Source organism: Bufo gargarizans, chromosome 2 (assembly GCF_014858855.1).
Source record: "Bufo gargarizans isolate SCDJY-AF-19 chromosome 2, ASM1485885v1, whole genome shotgun sequence".
NCBI lineage: Eukaryota > Metazoa > Chordata > Amphibia > Anura > Bufonidae > Bufo > Bufo gargarizans.
This window is the reverse complement of record NC_058081.1, coordinates 726323749-726338544: the sequence shown is the minus strand read 5'-3', so window position 1 is coordinate 726338544 and position 14796 is coordinate 726323749. Positions and strand designations below refer to the sequence as shown.

The 14796-nt window shown below is 47.7% G+C and overlaps 1 long non-coding RNA gene across 1 annotated transcript; it reads right to left on the bottom strand.

The window, feature by feature from the left end:
* Positions 1-11096: 11096 nt before the first annotated feature.
* Positions 11097-13999, bottom strand: LOC122927135. Its single transcript, XR_006387761.1, has 3 exons — positions 13865-13999; positions 12289-12432; positions 11097-11410 (listed from the first exon to the last, which is right to left on the bottom strand). It is a non-coding gene; the product is annotated as an uncharacterized LOC122927135 (long non-coding RNA).
* Between the last annotated feature and the right edge of the window lie 797 nt (positions 14000-14796).

The window sequence follows — 14796 nt, the reverse complement described above, 5'->3', positions numbered from 1 at the left end:
AATAATAGGCCTAAAATTTATATTCAGCTAAATCTGTAGTTACTGCTGTGGCTGGGCAAGTTATTTAGTGTCCGTTAAAGCACAGTTTTTGTTCTGGGTTGAAATACAATTCCCAACTTAGCAATTCCCTAAATCAGTGGTTTCTGCTGTATCAGGCCTACTTAAAATCTATCCATAAAAGGGTATATTAGATTCAAGGTGCTGATAGGGTCATTCTGAATAACTTCACACACACGCTACTGTGCATTCCCAAGTCTAATTCTGTCCGTAAACCTATACCTGTCACCCAGCGCCTAAATACTAGGCCTACAATTTATATTCAGCTAAATCTGTGGTTTCTGCTGTGCCGTTATTAGTGTAATACGGAACCTAAATAGATGCCAGATAGTGTTAGGTGTCTGTAAAAAAAGGCCTGAATTTGAATACAATACATTGGGCCAAATAATATTTTTCTTATTGTGGTGAACGGTAACAATGAGGAAAACATCTAGTAAGGGACGCGGACGTGGACATGGTCGTGGTGGTGTTAGTGGACCCTCTGGTGCTGGGAGAGGACGTGGCCGTTCTGCCACAGCCACACGTCCTAGTGTACCAACTACCTCAGGTCCCAGTAGCTGCCAGAATTTACAGCGATATATGGTGGGGCCCAATGCCGTTCTAAGGATGGTAAGGCCTGAGCAGGTACAGGCATTAGTCAATTGGGTGGCCGACAGTGGATCCAGCACGTTCACATTATCTCCCACCCAGTCTTCTGCAGAAAGCGCACAGATGGCGCCTGAAAACCAAGCCCATCAGTCTGTCACATCACCCCCATGCATACCAGGGAAACTGTCTGAGCCTCAAGTTATGCAGCAGTCTCTTATGCTGTTTGAAGACTCCGCTGGCAGGGTTTCCCAAGGGCATCCACCCAGCCCTTCCCCAGCGGTGGAAGACATAGAATGCACTGACGCACAACCACTTATGTTTCCTGATGATGAGGACATGGGAATACCACCTCAGCATGTCTCTGAAGATGACGAAACACAGGTGCCAACTGCTGCGTCTTTCTGCAGTGTGCAGACTGAACAGGAGGTCAAGGATCAAGATTAGATGGAAGACGATGCAGGGGACGATGAGGTCCTAGACCCCACATGGAATGAAGGTCGTGCCACTGACTTTCACAGTTCGGAGGAGGAGGCAGTGGTGAGACCGAGCCAACAGCGTAGCAAAAGAGGGAGCAGTGGGCAAAAGCAGAACACCCGCCGCCAAGAGACTCCGCCTGCTACTGACCGCCACCATCTGGGACCGAGCACCCCAAAGGCAGCTTCAAGGAGTTCCCTGGCATGGCACTTCTTCAAACAATGTGCTGACGACAAGACCCGAGTGGTTTGCACGCTGTGCCATCAGAGCCTGAAGCGAGGCATTAACGTTCTGAACCTGAGCACAACCTGCATGACCAGGCACCTGCATGCAAAGCATGGACTGCAGTGGAGTAAACACCTTAAAACCAAGGAACTCACTCAGGCTCCCCCTGCTACCTCTTCTGCTGCTGCCGCCTCGGCCTCTTCTGCTGCTGCCGCCTCGGCCTCTTCTGCTGCTGCCGCCTCGGCCTCTTCTGCTGCTGCCGCCTCGGCCTCTTCCTCCGCCTCTGGAGGAACGTTGGCACCTGATGCCCAGCAAACAGGGGATGTACCACCAACACCACCACCTCCGTCACCAAGCGTCTCAACCATGTCACACGGCAGCGTTCAGCTCTCCATCTCACAAACATTTGATAGAAAGCGTAAATTCCCACCTAGCCACCCTCGATCCCTGGCCCTGAATGCCAGCATTTCTAAACTACTGGCCTATGAAATGCTGTCATTTAGGCTGGTGGACACAGACAGCTTCAAACAGCTCATGTCGCTTGCTGTCCCACAGTATGTTGTTCCCAGCCGCCACTACTTCTCCAAGAGAGCCGTGCCTTCCCTGCACAACCAAGTATCCGATAAAATCAAGTGTGCACTGCGCAACGCCATCTGTAGCAAGGTCCACCTAACCACAGATACGTGGACCAGTAAGCACGGCCAGGGACGCTATATCTCCCTAACTGCACACTGGGTAAATGTAGTGGCAGCTGGGCCCCAGGCGGAGAGCTGTTTGGCGCACGTCCTTCCGCCGCCAAGGATCGCAGGGCAACATTCTTTGCCTCCTGTTGCCACCTCCTCCTTCTCGGCTTCCTCCTCCTCTTCTTCCACCTGCTCATCCAGTCAGCCACACACCTTCACCACCAACTTCAGCACAGCCCGGGGTAAACGTCAGCAGGCCATTCTGAAACTCATATGTTTGGGGGACAGGCCCCACACCGCACAGGAGTTGTGGCGGGGTATAGAACAACAGACCGACGAGTGGTTGCTGCCGGTGAGCCTCAAGCCCGGCCTAGTGGTGTGCGATAATGGGCGAAATCTCGTTGCAGCTCTGGGACTAGCCAGTTTGACGCACATCCCTTGCTTGGCGCATGTGCTGAATTTGGTGGTGCAGAAGTTCATTCACAACTACCCCGACATGTCAGAGCTGCTGCATAAAGTGCGGGCCGTCTGTTCGTGCTTCCGGCGTTCACATCCTGCTGCTGCTCGCCTGTCAGCGCTGCAGCGTAACTTCGGCCTTCCCGCTCACCGCCTCATATGCGACGTGCCCACCAGGTGGAACTCCACCTTGCACATGCTGGACAGACTGTGCGAGCAGCAGCAGGCCATAGTGGAGTTTCAGCTGCAGCACGCACGGGTCAGTCGCAGTGCGGAACAGCACCACTTCACCACCAATGACTGGGCCTCCATGCGAGACCTGTGTGCCCTGTTGCGCTGTTTCGAGTACTCCACCAACATGGCCAGTGGCGATGACGCCGTTATCAGCGTTACAATACCACTTCTATGTCTCCTTGAGAAAACACTTAGGGCGATGATGGAAGAGGAGGTGGCCCAGGAGGAGGAGGAGGAGGAGGAGGAAGAGGGGTCATTTTTAGCACTTTCAGGCCAGTCTCTTCGAAGTGACTCAGAGGGAGGTTTTTTGCAACAGCAGAGGCCAGGTACAAATGTGGCCAGCCAGGGCCCACTACTGGAGGACGAGTATGAGGAGGAGGTGGAGGAGGATGAGGATGAAGCATGGTCACAGCGGGGTGGCACCCAACGCAGCTCGGGCCCATCACTGGTGCGTGGCTGGGGGGAAAGGCAGGACGATGACGATACGCCTCCCACAGAGGACAGCTTGTCCTTACCTCTGGGCAGCCTGGCACACATGAGCGACTACATGCTGCAGTGCCTGCGCAACGACAGCAGAGTTGCCCACATTTTAACGTGTGCGGACTACTGGGTTGTCACCCTGCTGGATCCACGGTACAAAGACAATGTGCCCACCTTACTTCCTGCACTGGAGCGTGATAGGAAGATGTGCCAGTACAAGCGCACGTTGGTAGACGCGCTACTGAGAGCATTCCCAAATGTCACAGGGGAACAAGTGGAAGCCCAAGGCCAAGGCAGAGGAGGAGCAAGAGGTCGCCAAGGCAGCTGTGTCACGGCCAGCTCCTCTGAGGGCAGGGTTAGCATGGCAGAGATGTGGAAAAGTTTTGTCAACACGCCACAGCTAACTGCACCACCACCTGATACGCGTGTTAGCAGGAGGCAACATTTCACTAACATGGTGGAACAGTACGTGTGCACACCCCTCCACGTACTGACTGATGGTTCGGCCCCATTCAACTTCTGGGTCTCTAAATTGTCCACGTGGCCAGAGCTAGCCTTTTATGCCTTGGAGGTTTTGTCTGAACGTGTATTCAGCACGGCAGGGGGCGTCATTACAGACAAACGCAGCCGCCTGTCTACAGCCAATGTGGACAAGCTGACGTTCATAAAAATGAACCAGGCCTGGATCCCACAGGACCTGTCCATCCCTTGTGCAGATTAGACATTAACTACCTCCCCTTAACCATATATTATTGTACTCCAGGGCACTTCCTCATTCAATCCTATTTTTATTTTCATTTTACCATTATATTGCGAGGCTACCCAAAGTTGAATGAACCTCTCCTCTGTCTGGGTGCCGGGGCCTAAATTTATGACAATGGACTGTTCCAATGTTGGGTGACATGAAGCCTGATTCTCTGCTATGACATGCAGACTGATTCTCTGCTGACATGAAGCCAGATTCTCTGTTAAGGGACCTCCCTCCTCTGTCTGGGTGCCGGGGCCTAAAAATATCTGACAGTGGCCTGTTCCAGTGGTGGGTGACATGAAGCCAGATTCTCTGCTATGGGACCTCTCTCCAATTGATATTGGTTAATTTTTATTTATTTCATTTTTATTTTAATTCATTTCCCTATCCACATTTGTTTGCAGGGGATTTACCTACATGTTGCTGCCTTTTGCAGCCCTCTAGCCATTTCCTGGGCTGTTTTACAGCCTTTTTAGTGCCGAAAAGTTCGGGTCCCCATTGACTTCAATGGGGTTCGGGACGAAGTTCGGGTCGGGTTCGGATTCCGAACCCGAACATTTCCGGGAAGTTCGGCCAAACTTCTTGAACCCGAACATCCAGGTGTTCGCTCAACTCTATACATAGTTATGGGGAGATCTGTGGAGGACACTGTTATGGGGGATCTGTAGATGATACACAGTTATGGGGAGATCTGTGGAAGACACTGTTATGAGGGATCTGTGGATGACACTGTTAAGGGAAGATCTGTGGATGACACTGTTATGGGGAGATCTGTGGATGACACTGTTATGGGGGATCTGTAGATGATACACAGTTATGGGTAGATCTGTGTAGTACACTGTTATGGGGGATCTGTGGATGACACACTGTTATGGGGTATCTGTGGAGGACACTGTTATGGGGGATCTGTGGAGGATACTGTTATGGGGGATTTGTGGATGACACTGTTATGGGGGATCTGTGGATGACCCACTGTTATGGGGATGTGTGGATGATACATTGCTATGGGGGATGTGCGGATGACACAAATATAGCATCTTATGTTATGGTCTAATGGGGGTCTGATTTGGGGTCTGGAGGTCTAATGGGGGTCTGATTGGGGGTTTGGAGGTCTGACTGTGGGGTCTAGAGGTCTAATGGGGGTCTGATTGGGAGTCTGGAGGTCTGACTGGGGGGTCTGGAGGTCTTACGGGGGCCTGATTGGGGATCTGGAGGTCTGACTGGGGGGTCTGGAGGTCTAATAGGGGTCTGATATCGGGGCCTGGAGGTCTAATGAGAGTCTGATTGGTGGTCTGGAGGTCTAATGGGGGTCTGATTGGGGGTCTGGAGGTCTGACTGGGGGGTCTGGAGGTCTAATGGGGGTCTGATTGGGGGTCTGAAGGTTTGACAGCAGGGTCTGTAGGTCTAATGGGAGTCAGATATGGGGTCTGGAGGTCTGGAGGTCTAATGGGGGTCAGATATCGGGGTCCGGAGGTCTAATGGGGGTCAGATATCGGGGTCTTGAGGTCTAATGGGTTCTGATTGGGGTCTGGAGGTCTAATAGGGGTCTGATTGGGGGTCTGGAGGTCTGACAGGGGGGTCTAGAGGTCTAATAGGGGTCTGGAGGTCTGACTGGGGGGTCTAGAGGTCTAATGGGGGTCTGATTGGGGGTCTGGAGGTCTGACTGGGGGGTCTGGAGGTCTAATGGGGGTCAGATATGGGAGTCTGGAGGTCTAATGGTGGTCTGGAGGTCTAGTGGGGTCTGGAGGTCTGATATGGGGGTCTGGAGGTCTAATGGGGGTCTGGAGGTCTAGTGGAAGTCTGGAGGTCTTATATGGGGTCTTATCTGAGGTCTAATATTGGGTCGGGGTCTTACATGGAGGTCTAATGGGGGTCTGATCTGAGGTTTAAAACTGGGGTGTTAAATGGGGTCTGACATAGAGGTCTAAAGTGGGTTTGGTGTGAGATTGGGAGATTTCATTTAGGGTTTATATGGGGGTCTAATCTGAAAGGAAGGGTTTTTTTTATTACTTGTGCACTATCTGTGTGGTACCAGTATTTTCAGGGGGACTGTTTCTGCAGGAAAGTATTGGGGAGCACAGTGGGCACAGTATTGGGGGGGCAGGATGGAGTGTTGAGAAGGTGGGAGGATGATGGAAAAGTAGTAAAGTAAGATGTCTGTTTGTTAAACTCTGCAGGGACGAGACACGGCTGAAAGAAGTCACCATGGCGGTCTGGTCTGTCAGGAGAAGAAGAGGAAAGAGAATATCTCCATCAGAGAAGAGAAGTCACTGGATGTTCTGTAGCGCTGTATGGAATGTTTTCCAAGTATGTCTTTAAAGGGGTTGTACGAGCGCTGCCTTCTCTGCTCTGTTTACTGACTCATCACTGCAAATGCTACGGCGAGCGTGTGAACAGAGCAGAGAAAGCGGCTCTCATATGAGCGCTGCCCTCTCTTCAAACAGCTGGGGACACAGGGGGCATCACTACTATGGAGGGGGCACAGAGGGCATTACTAATATGGAGGGGGCAAAGAGGGCATTACTACTATGGAGGGGGAACAGAGGGCATTGCTAATGTGAAGAGGGCACAATGGGCATTTCTACTATGGAGGGGGCACAATGGGCATTATTACTGTGAAGTGGGGAAAATGGGCATTATTACTTTGAAGGGGCACAGTGTGGGCATAACTACTGTGAGGGGGCACACATCTGTACACAACTACTGTGAAGGTTGTTTTTAAGCATTGGGGGGGTGCCAGAGAAAGGACCCGCCCCGGGTGCCAAATGCACTAGGCATACCACTGAATACGGTATATCAGAATGTAGGCTTAGTCCATATATAACGCTTGCATGCAGTGGTGTACTGCCAATATAGGCAGACCACGCCGTTGCTATGGGGCCCGCGGCACAGGGGGGCCCGGAGCACAAGGAAGGCCCCGCCCCCTACGTCTGCTCTGCACAAGACACAGTTTACTGGCTGGGGTATGAGGCGGCCCATGGCCCGTCTACTTGTGTTCTCCCAGTTGGCCCCCCTCCCCGGCGATGATGCGATTGTGAGACCTCCACCTGTCTGACCTCCATATGATCCGGGCTGCGGGCTCCCAGGCACTGCGTCTGCTCTTCTGCATTTCACACTGGCCAATCAGCATTTAGCAGCACAAAGATTCTGCTGCTGATTGGCCAGTGTATCGCTGGCAGGCAGCAGGAGCAGCGCAGGCTCAGGCAGCACACACAGAGGCGCGCGCCCCGGCGTGGCAGTAGTTATCCTCTCTCTGCCCGCCATCTGCCTCAGGCCCTCAAGTCATCACTCAGCCAGTGTCAGTGAGTGAGCCCCCCCCCCCCCCCGGCCCTGACTTAAGAACCGCTCCGACAGAATAAAGACACTTACTCAGGTAGTGTGCCACAGTAGAGCGTCACTTCTAATAGAAAGTTCCGGTTGGATGGATATGTTTGATGGGGGGAGGGCAGCAGTTGAGCAAATAGCGTTTGTTTGTTTTTTTTGGGGGGGGGGGCCTGTAGGCTCATAGAGGACTCAGAAAGACAGTGTGCTTGACTCCTACTTCTCCCCCCCACAGCACATCAGTCACCTCGCGGGGGTGGGGGTGGGGACAATGTGCACACTCAGCCGCAAGGAGTTAAAGGGGTTATCCAACAACCCCTCTAAAGCCCCCCAAAATGCCTGGGCACTGTATGTATAATAGGGGTTAGATAGCTCCTTTAACCGTTAGGACACCGGAGGTTTTTTAGTTTTTGCATTTTCTTTTTTCTTCCCTATCTTCCTTAGGCCATAACCTTTTTATTTTTCCATTCACATAGATGTATGAGGGCTTATTTTTTGCGGGTGAAGTTGCACTTTAATATGGCATACAATGTAGTGGGAAGCGGACAAAAAAATTCCAAATGGGGGCGGTGATCGGAACTGGGTGCTGCTCAAATCATTGAGCAGGCACCCTAGGTCCCGTGACCCCCCCCGTATCGGCAATCGCCGCAAACCGCAGGTCAATTCAGACCTGCGGTTTACGGCTTTTACGGGAGGTTGCGGCGGTGATCGGAGATCCCATCGGGTATGCCAGAAGTTTTGGAATGCATTGTAAAGGGGATCAGAGCCCCCAAAACTTCCCCCAAATAAAGTTTAAAAAAATTGGTAAAAAATAGGGAAAAAGTAGACATGTTAGGTATCGCCGCGTCCGTATCGACCGGCTCTATAAACATATCACAATCTCACATGACCTAACTCCTCAGATGAACACTGTAAAAAATTAAAAATAAAAACTGCCAAATAAACAATTTTTTGTCACCTTACATCACAAAAAGTACAACAGCAAGCGATCAAAAAGGCGTATGCCCACCAAAATAGTACAAATCTAACCGTCACCTTATCCCGCAAAAAATTAGACCCTACCTAAGACAATCTCCCAGAAAAAAAAAAAAAATATGGCTCAGAATATGGAGACACTAAAACCTGATTTTTTTTTTTTGTTTTAAAAAAGCAGCTCTTGTGTAAAACTTACATAAATAAAAAAAAGTATACATATTATGTATCGCCGCATCCGTAATAACCTGCTCTATAAAAATATCACATGACCTTTCCCCTCAGGTGAACACCGTAAAAAAATGAAAATAAAAACGGTGTAAAAAAAGCTATTTTTTTGTCACCTTACATCACAAAAAGTGTAATAGCAAGCGATCAAAAAGTCATACGCACCCCAAATTAGTGCCAATCAAACCGTCATCTCATCCCGCAAAAATCATACAGTACCCAAAATAATCGCCCAAAAACTGAAAAACTATGGCTCTCAGACTATGGAGACACTAAAACATGTTTTTTTTGGTTTCAAAAATGAAATCATTGTGCAAAACTTACATAATTAAAAAAAAGTATACATATTAGGTATCGCCGCATCCGTGATAACCTGCTCTATAAAAATACCACATGATCTAACCTGTCAGTTGAATGTTGTAAATAATAATAAAAAAATGGTGCCAAAACAGCTATTTCCTGTTACCTTGCCTCACAAAAAGTGTAATATAGAGCAACCAAAAATCATATGTACCCGAAACTAGTACCAACAATACTGTTACCCTATCCCGTAGTTTCTAAAATGGGGTCACTTTTTTGGAGTTTCTACTCTAGGGGGCCTTCAAATGGGACATGGTGTCAAAAAAAAACAGTCCAGCAAAATCTGCCTTCCAAATACCTTATGGCATTCCTTTCCTTCTGCGCCCTGCCGTGTGCCTGTACAGTGGTTTACGACCACATATGGGGTGTTTCTGTAAACTATAGAATCAGGGCCATAAATATTGAGTTTTGTTTGGCTGTTAACCCTTGCTTTGTAACTGGAAAAAAATTATTAAAAGTGAAAATCTGCCAAAAAATAAAATGTCATTCCCAAAATGATCCAAACATGAAGTAGACATATGGGGAATGTAAAATAATAACTATTTTTGTAGGTATTACTATGTATTATAGAAGTAGAGAAATTGAAACGTAAAAATTTGCAAATTTTGGGTAAATTTTGGTTTTTTTAATTTAAAAAAATGAATTTTTTTTACTCTATTTTTCCAGTGTCATGAAGTACAATATGTGACGAAAAAACGTTCTTAGAATGGCCTGGATAAGTAAAAGCGTTTTAAAGTTATCACCACATAAAGTGACACTGGTCAGATTTTCAAAAAATGGCCAAGTCCTTAAGGTGAAAAATGGCTGTGTCCTTAAGGGGTTAAAGCCTATGGATTTAAAATGGAAGGTCAGAAAAACTCCTGGAAGTTAGAAGGTTTTATATGAACATTGACACGTTTAAATGTTAAGGTAATATTCAAAGGGTTAATAAGGAAAAGGGGGGGGGGGTGGAAACAGGTGAGGATAGATACTGTAATTTGCTCAATATAATTTAACCAAGGGTTTTACAAGTATGAGCAGTGATTAATAGGTTAATTGATGTAACTGTTGCAAAGTAACTGTTTCCTGTTATTTAGTAAACAGAGGTGCGTCTTATAGGCAGAAAAATACTGAAGCGGCCAAACACGAGAAGCTGCTCCGTCCCAGTGACGAGTCGCCCTGACTGTTCGGCTATCATTATGGTCTGTGGGTTGCGATGCTTCTTCTCTGATACTTTTCAATAGCTCCTGGGCCGGGGCAGACGTCTGTGCTGCCACCATGTGGCTGGGTATTTGAAGGGCAAGGACACCCTTACATTTTAAACAGTTTGGACACATAGCGGTTAATGTTTCCTTACTGAGTAATGATTCCATTGTATAAATTACATAGCAAGGAAACATCTAATGTTATAAAAGTGTCCAACCCCTTTAAACTTACTAAAGCCATCAATCTATTCTGTCCCCTGTGTGCCCTGGAAAGAGCCCATTGAGAAGTTCCATGACTCACTCCACGAGCAGATGATGCAACTGTAGGCGGCATTGCATGGCTTATTATGTAGGTCAGGACTCATCATAATGACCTTGTTGTCCACATTCGCCATCGCTCTACAGGGCTCTGTGTGCAGGAGGAGCGGTGGATCTGCTATTTTTATCCTGTGCTGTTTTCCATTCCCATCTATAAGGTTGTAGACTGTAGTTTATCTTAGATACTTCTATGTAGGGTCAGGCTAGACCACCAGAGTGCCACGGAATGCCCTCGTGGGCCCAGGCTCTGACACAATAATGGAATCATGAAGGAAATTCTGGATGATTTGGATAGTGGAATGATTTGTCTATTGAGTAAATATACAATAAAAGTCCATTCAATGAATAGAGGTCATCCCTATGTTTCAACAAAACACAGTAAGTGGCCGGACACCTCCAGTGCTCCTAATCTTGGGAGAATCAATAGGACTGGAAAACTGCAATTTGTACATCATGTTGGCAGAAGGAGTGAGCTCTGGGGTCAACTAAAGCTATGATAGAATGTATACAGGAAGTTACCTTGTAAACCCCGCCCCCGCGGAGCAAACCGCAGAGCACACATACAGCCCTTTCTCTAGCAGGGAACGGCCCCTGCTTAAATCAATACAGTTAAAAACACAAAACTCCCAACATTTTGGCCCCGGAAATAAGTCCGACTCACAGACACTTTTGTTACATTGTAATCGTCTTCCATATTTACAGTCAAAGCTTTTGTACAATTACAGACAATAACTCCTATCATCCATAGCTTGTAATTACATGAAGGTTACGGACTAGTAAGCTGATCCGCGGAGATGAGGCGCTGTTTATCCGGAGCCCACCCTCCACTGGATCTGAGGAGACGGGCTGGCGTATTTCCGGCTTCTCGGAGGTAGTCTATCCTCCCCTCCCTAGTGTAAGCAATGACAGGACTATGAAGCAGACATGTAGGATGGGAGGGGGATGCTTGCTGCTTTTTCCTAGAGGGCCACATATTTTGGTCTCCTGGAGGGTCCTATGATCGTGGGTGACGGTCACATTTCCGCTGTCACATATACTGGAGTGGGTGCAGCCATGCAGGATTTCTTTGCTTCTGTACAGCCCTGAAGATATAATAACAATCTTTGGAATTAGACGCACTTACATTTTGTTCATTTATTTTAGGCTTTGCCACATCCCAACTCCATTCAGCTCTGCTACATCAACATTGCTGCATCAAGTTCTGTTCCATATCAACTCTGCTACAGTATATCGAGTTCAGCTTTGCAACAGCAACTCTGCTGCATCAAGTTCAGCCCACTACTTCAGCTCTGCTATATTAAAGTTCTGTTCCACTACATCAGCCAGCTATATCAAGTTCAACTCTACTACATCAACCCTGCTGCATCAAGTCCAGGCTCACTAATCCACCGATGCTACTCCAGTTCAGCACTGCTACTCTGGCCCGACTACATCATTGCATCAATTTATCTGCACTGCAGCCTCAACCCCTGCTACTCCTATTTAACTCTTGTGCATTCTGCTACGCTAGCTCTCCGGCTCTGCTGCATCTGTCTTCATCCAGTCGCCTTCCCATGAGGCTTGTTAATACCTGCTCTTCCTGAGAAGCCACTTACAGCATCCTCCTCCCAGGGGAGACCTAACACCATGTTCGTTCATGCTTGTCCGCCATCTTGGATTCTCCAGAAGAACAGGCGAATCCCCTGCGGAGCTCACAGCCTGCTCAGCCGTCCCCTGGATATCAATATTTGCTAGAGGCCAAATCCAAGCAGGATGACCACCAACATCATGGCTGGAGACTTTCTCCTCGGCTCCTCTCCACTATGGCTCCTAGGGGGGATCCTGAGCCTAAAAGGGCACTGATTATATGGAGGCTTTGTACTACAGAACCCATCAGGTCCCATTGCTGCCGGATGACTGGATGAATTCTACTGCAGAACCTCCATCCTGCACAGAAAAAACTAAATCGCTGTTCTTTTACCTTCGGTGGTTTCCTCTGTGTAAGAAACACAGCGCGTTGCGTTCCCGGTGCAGGCGATGTGATCTCTGGCTACGCAGCTATCCTGCTCTTTAATATAACAGTTTTCACAGATGTGTCCATTGGTTTCATTGCTTTCTGGGGGCACTAGAGAGAAAAATACAGAGTCATCACAAATGTTATTAAAGGGGTCCCCAATCTGGACTCCCCCCTTCCTCCCTCTCTACTTGTTACATCAAGGTCCATTTTATTCTGTCTGTGTTTACTATAATTTTTTTGCTTGGATTCCATGTAATACCGCGCTTCTCCTGGGGTGGGCGCTGCTGGGTAGTGTTGATTGCGAATATTCTAATTGCAAATTTTTATTGCGAAGATCGGCACTTCGAGAATTCGCGAAGATGTAGAATATAGTGCTATATCTTGGTATTCGCGAAAATTCTAGATTTTTTTTCATCAGTAACCTTCCTTCTTGCTTGTGGGCCAATGAGAAGGCTGCAGTATCTTTGTCTGAGCTTAGCAACATCCCTAGCAACCAATAGGAAAGCTGCCCCTCCCCCTTACTATATAAGAACCTCCCCGGCAGTGACATTGCTGAGCTCTGTGCTTCCACTCATTACACTAGTTAGTTAGCTCATATATATAATGCAGACAGTGGGTTAGATAGTGATATAGTGGAGCTGACAGGTTCCAGTGCAGGGTGTTAGGTAGTGTGATAGGGATTACTGTTTCTCTGCTGTCCATACATACATGCTACAGACATAGTGCTGTGCTGTCACAACAATACTTAGTGCACCAATCAGTAATATCTACTCAGACCTGATAAAATGTGAAGTTGCCCGTATTGCGCCAAAAATATGCGCATCATTAGTGCCGAATTTCCAATCTCAAATATATTGGAGCACAGTGATGTAATGTAAAATTACTTACAGTAATCAGGAGTCACGAAGGTTACTGCCAACCATTTTCTCCAGTCTCAGGAAACTTCTAGCAGCTTGAAAAATTTAGCAAAAGTGAGCCACGCCGGTATTCCGCGCGCAATATGCGCTTTTTACATTGCTGATTTTCTCAATCAAGAGTATATTGACTGGAGATCACAAATTTGCGAATTTATGGCAAAATATTGAGAATTCGAATATTGCCGATGCTGCTTATCACTGCTGATGCAACTTGAGCTCATCACGGGAGGTTACAAAACAAAGTTGAATTTAGAAATCCAGGTGGGATAATTTCCCATAAAATAAGAAAAGGCAATAATCCAGTGGCGGTATGTGATATGACTCCGCCTCTTCATGTCCATTTATTAAGAAAACTTTTGCTCTACCTTTTGATTGATTTCTGTTGAAACATCATTTTCCCCTTTCAAAAAGTTAAGTAATGAATTCTGTCTGCTGCAGCCACCACTAGGGGGAGCTCACTGCATAAGGGGGATACAGAAGGCACCAGAGCTCCCTCTAGTGGCGGCAGGTGGTTATCATTTAACTGTATTTGTATTTGTAGGGGGATTTGGAACTTTCTGCCAAAACACAAGGACACGGGTCCATATTGAGGTAAGTGGTTTTCAGACAGCGCAGATACTTACAAGTTGGTAATGGAGGAATACAGTTGTCATAATAACAGCAGGTGGTGCTTCTGGAAATGGTCTTCTGGGCGGTGGTGATGATCCCGGCGGTGTCACACTCTGCGGAGGATCCACATCTTCTTGTGCGCTGTATATTCCTCTTGTATCCTCCTGTTACATAAATGAATGTTTCCAATCAGTAGAAATAAAGAAACATTGTAACCATGGTCTTCATGTTTACACTGCCGAGGGCCGTCACTATCACAGCTGGGGAGGTAGAACAATGTCATGTACGCTCGCATTGAGCAAACTGTCTATGGCATTTAATTGGTCACCCCTTTAACCTACACCAGGCTTTTTAAAGAACATAAAAAAATGTGAAAACCTTAAACTAATGTATTATTTCAGGCTAGAGATATAATCACTTGAAGTGGAAGGTCCACAGCCTGAGGCTGCACTACTGAGACCTTCTGATGATAACATGTTTGCTTTTAATTCCTATCAGCTGCAGTGTTAAAGCAGAGACGAAGGGTGAACAAGGCTCGCTACAGTAGGTGCCGGTGTAAGCTACAGTAGGTGCCGGTGTAATCTACAGTAGGTGCCGGTGTAAGCTACAGTAGGTGCCGGTGTAAGCTACAGTAGGTGCCGGTGTAAGCTACAGTAGGTGCCGGTGTAAGCTACAGTAGGTGCCGGTGTAATCTACAGTAGGTGCCAGTGTAAGCTACAGTAGGTGCCGGTGTAAGCTACAGTAGGTGCCGGTGTAAGCTACAGTAGGTGGCGGTGTAAGCTACAGTAAGTGCCGGTGTAAGCTACAGTAGGTGCCGGTGTAAGCTACAGTAAGTGCCGGTGTAAGCTACAGTAGGTGCCGGTGTAAGCTACAGTAGGTGCCGGTGTAAGCTACAGTAGGCGCCGGTGTAATCTACAGTAGGTGCCGGTGTAAGCTACAGTAGGTG